The sequence below is a fragment of the Numenius arquata genome, chromosome 7 (assembly GCF_964106895.1).
Source record: "Numenius arquata chromosome 7, bNumArq3.hap1.1, whole genome shotgun sequence".
In the NCBI taxonomy this organism is placed as follows: Eukaryota; Metazoa; Chordata; class Aves; order Charadriiformes; family Scolopacidae; genus Numenius; species Numenius arquata.
Window position 1 is genome coordinate 50,578,030 of NC_133582.1, and position 5,043 is coordinate 50,583,072.

Sequence of the window (5,043 nt, forward strand, 5' to 3'; positions counted from 1 at the left end):
ATGCTCCAATCCTTGAATCATCTTTGTTGCCCTTTGCTGGACTCTTTCCAGTAGTTCCCTGTCCCTCTTGAATTTGGGAGCCCAGGACTGGATGCAGTATTCCAGTTGTGGCCTCACCAGTGCAGAGTAGAGGGGGAGAATGACTTCCCTCGACCTACTGGCCACACTCTTCCCTATGCAGCCCAGGATTCCATTGGCCTTCCTGGCCACAAGAGCACACTGCTTGCTCATTGTCATTTTGCTGTCTACCAGGACCCCCAGATCTTTCTCTTCGGAACTTGTCTCCAGCAGGTCCACGCCTAACCTGTATTGGTGTCTGAAAAGCACCAATTTTTAAAGAAAGAAAATCAATACGTGCTTTTATTTATAAAAATTCCAATTATTTTCTAAAATCTTTGGTTCTCTGTAAGAAACTTTTTTGTGGTGCTTCTCTAGGTATGGCGGGAGTTTATTTTCCTTCCTTGTCATCCTCTATCTTCCTGCCTGCACCCTGCATGTGCTCCACCTGTAGAACCATCCGACCCCCCCCCACCGCCACCTTCCCCAGGTCGGGATTTGTGAGAGGTCCAGTTGCAAATCCTTTTGGGAAAACAGCAACAAAGGATGTGAGGGTACACAAATCACAGCCAGACACAAGTGAGCAAGTCACAGCTTGCCAGGAAACATTCACTGGTTCACTGACCTTGCAAAGCCACAAGCAGAGCAAGAGTCAGGGGCTCTTGAGGAGTCTGGCCTTTTGTCGAGGGTAAGCGTTCATAGGAAGCAGTCTGCATGATAGAGCTATGTACCATTATTTGAGAATTAACTGTATCCTTTGCCATCAAAATCAGAAAACACGAACCTGATTTCCAGCAAGTTTGTAAAATGCACAGCGAAGGCCTCGTAAGCACAGAGGAGCAGCCCCAAATCCTCCCATTCCGTAAGGATTTGTCATCAGTGGACCCTGTGGAGGCTGAAATGATCAAGATCAATGCAGGTGCTGGGGGCTGGTAATAGAACTACAAACTCCAATTTCTACTGCAAAATGCTGGTGAGACCAAATAAAAACATCAGGTAGGAAACAGGTGAGTTCAACAAATTGTGAAAACCACCCCCTTCCTTCAGAAAGAAACTTTAAAAGTTTCAAATAGACTGTTTTGATATTTTTTAAGAGAAAGTTACCTTCTGGTTCAAAATTATTTCATTTTGAAATTTTACATAATCCTTTACAGAGAAAAAAAAAAAAAAAAAAAAGAAATAGATATTTCAAAATATCTCAAAAATATTTCAAAAACATTTCAAATTCATCACTGTCCGTTCATGACATTTTAAAATTCTTTTATCAAATCACTGATTTTTCGATGGAGGGGGGCTCATCTTTAGTAAGAAATCAAATGTTGACCAGGAGGGTGGGCCTGTGCTGTGTGATGCTCCTTGGGAACAGAGCCAGGCAAGTTTTAAATTAAGAGATGCATAAAATCAGAGCTTTGCAGCTTACGCGCTCACAGCCAAGACGGGCATTTTATAGTGCTGGCTGCTGGGTGCAGGGGGTTTCTGGCCTGGAAGCCTCACTCCTCAAGGAGGACCGATGAGCAGCGTGGTCAGGGACGGTTCATAGACTGATGCAGACAGAGGTGTCTGTCTGTTGTTTGTCCTTCATACATGCTCAACCATCTGTCTATGTGGGTGCTGCACTGATGTCAAAACCATTAGCCGTGTGATTGGCATTCACCATATTTTGGATGAAAAAACATCAGTTTAACCCAAGGTTTTTAGCAGTGTGCTGGGCACTCTCCTCTCTAGCCTTGTCACACATGCGGACTGTCATGGAGAGAAATAAATCTCCGTTTTCAGAGCCTGCAGCACAGACCTGCTTGGATCAGATCCATCCTGGGTGCAAATCAGCACATTTCTACTGACCCCAGCGGTCACAGCAGCTTATTCAGATCGAGGTATGTTTCCTTTGCATCCAACATCTGCTGGCCTAGATAACCGTGTGCATCAAGGGCTCATGGCTGGGCTTGGGGTGGCAGTGCAAGCCAGCAAGTCAAAGTAATGCAAATGCTCTCCAGAAACAATTCCCCAGAGCAGCCACCGAGGGGAATTTTTTATTTAGTTTTGATAAGAGGATCTGTTAAAATTTGAAAAATTTAGAAAGACTGAGGGAGGATTAAGCTTACTAAGAGCATTTTGCATATCGGCTACATTGCTGCACCAGTAACTTAGGTAACCTGGATGCTGGGGAGAACATCCTCTCCCCTCCTGCTTCATCAGAATAGCTCTGTGCTAGCACCTGTCCATCTCTGCTGATGGCAAGTCTGTCCTTCTGATTTAGGACACCCATAAGAAAAGATGGGTCCTTGTCGTACCCAGGGTCACTGGAAATGCTCCCTGCAGACACAGCCCCTAAGCATCCTTCGGTCTTCCAAGAGACCGGCCACTGGCCATGCTTTCTACTTGTGGCTTTGGACGGTTGTGCGTAAAATATCTATGTTAAATGTGATTTTACACCTCTGCTGCAAGCAGTTTACCACAGATCCTCTCCGTCAGCCTCCACCACAGCAGCTAATGGCGCTAAGCCACACAGCAAAACCCAGCAAGGGCGGCGGTGGCCGCCGCTTCGCGGAAGTCATTGCCTCAGTTCAGGGAAAGTCTAGAAGAGGAATCACACGCCAGCAGCTGCTGCTGCGCTGGGGCGGGGAAAGGACATTTGCCAACAATCCAGCACCGTCACCTTGGATGTGGCCTCATGGGGACAGCTAGCGGTGTACAGACAGCACATACCCAGCCCTTGCCTGCTTTGCAGCCACTGCATTGATTTTGGGGGATCCATGGTGCACTTGGCGCCCACCCCGCAGCATGGTCCTTGACCGGTCTCCTCCTGACGCTCTGCTCCCCGGCCTTTCAGCATTATCGACCACTATTTCGGGGCTGCTGTGGTGGTAGGGGCAAGTCCGCAAAGGCTTTCAGTGTGAACCGGTACCAAGCCTCACACAGGCTGATGTATTTAAATTTTCTGTGTGTCCTCCAGTTAGGCTACGTCTCGGGAGAAAGGTTTCCATTTTGCTTGTAATCAGCTTCTTGCTGACAACCTTCACAAAGTTGTTCTTGGGACTTGAACTCAGAAAGACCTTTACACCTTTCGGGGGCGGGGGGGAAGGAGCTGGTGTTCTCTCTTTCAGAGCCAGGAAAGTGTTGGGTTTTTTTTTCTTTCTTTTTTAGTGTTCAGAGACCCAGATCCTGGTGACAGGCACACTCCCTCTTAGGTGCTGTTTCACACCATGGATGGTGGTTGCAGGTGTCCTGGTTTGAATGACACAGGACTAATTTATCTTCCAATGCCTGGGAAAACTGCACCTTTAGAAGAATCTAGTCTGTTTGTGAAAATATTTGCTTTACAGCCAGCTATGGTATGTGGGTTTCAAGGTCTCAGTGTTTTCAAGTTAGCCAGGTGCAGGGATGAGGAGGAGTGAGACCCAAGACTTGTCCCAAGCTGGCCAACAGGATTATTTCATATCGTGAACATCACATTCAATATAAATTAGAAAGTTTGCTGGGGAGTTGCTCCTCTTCCATGATGGCTGCAATCCTGAGAACTTCTTGCCCTGGTGCCAGGCCCCTGAGCCCTTCCCTTCCTCCCAAAGCTGTGGCACTCACAGCGTCCAACATTTGTTGTCCACTGCTGGGAGTGCACGGCTTCCTACTGATAGAATTGGCTGAGTATAATCCTTGTGTATTTTATATTGGTATCAGTATCAATATTGGTTCTTTAGTATTATTAATGTTCATTATCTAGACTTATTCTATTAAATCTGTTTATATTTTGGCCCTCGGGTTTCCTTATTTCTTCCCCAGTTCCCCTTCCTGGATTGGGAGGGGTCATCATGTGCTAGTCTAATAGTCTAAACAACAATAAATTGTTCTGGGTTCCTCAAACCATAGCAGCGTGTCACTGACATGGCACCAAGCCACACTCCGGTGGGGATGGCTGGTACCACCAGTGATGGCAGGAGCAGTCTGCATCTAAGTGGGGAGAGCAGCAGCCCATGCCCGGCCGGTGCACACCTCCAAACCCAGCCTTTACCACAGGCCATGTCGTCAGTGAGCAGGGGAGCCTCCAGATTTCTGGAGGCTGTTGGATAAGCAGAGCATGAAGAACCCCCTTACCAAAGGTCCTCTGCAGAGCAGAGCGGGCAGGCACTGCCCTGCAGCCTGCAAGTGCCCAGCAGCCAAATGAATCTGCGCTGACCTTGATCAGCGTTAAAAGTAGATCTCGAGATACAAGACTGGGGAGAGAGGAAAGGTCAAGCATAAGCTCATACCTACTGCCAACTTCTGTATTTGAACAGATATTTTTTTTAAACAGTAAACAAGAAGCTAATACCTGATTAGACTATTATTAAACCTGAGTCCACTTTTAACACCGTAATTGCTGTTGCTTTCAGAGTTTTCCTGAATTTCCTTATTTTACATTTCATATTGCTTAATAGAAGTGGCTAAGAGATTTTGCTGAAAATGCTTGTGCAATATTGATTGGGAGAATAGTTTTAAGAATGTTTGCTAACTAGAACACATTTTACATTTCATAAAAAAAAAAAGCTTTCTTTCTGAAAAATGTTATATAGTGTCTTGTGTTTTTGTGGCCTGCCTTCTCAGCTAAAGATTGAAGATGAGTTTTTCAAAGTGAAGGTGTGGGAGGGAAAAGGAAACTAACTGTACCATGATAATGAGCGGAGAGTGCGAGAGAAGACTGTTGACTCTCGTTGCCTCTAAACAGATTTACAAACAGCTCAGAGAATAAATTTAAATACGCATGAATAACAAATACATTAGTCACATTAGGGTTTAATGAAGTGTTTATGAAATGGCAGCTTTGTAGCACTGTCCCTTCAGGAGTAAATCACTAAGATGGATCTGATTGATAGCACATTCTTGTTTTTCTTTGTCCACTATATAGGCTGCTTAGGGAGACGAGAACAGGATAATGATCATTGCTTCAGGATTAATAGTCAATTGGAGAAAGAAAGTTAGAAACTCTCCTGTAGTATCATTGCTTTGCCAGAA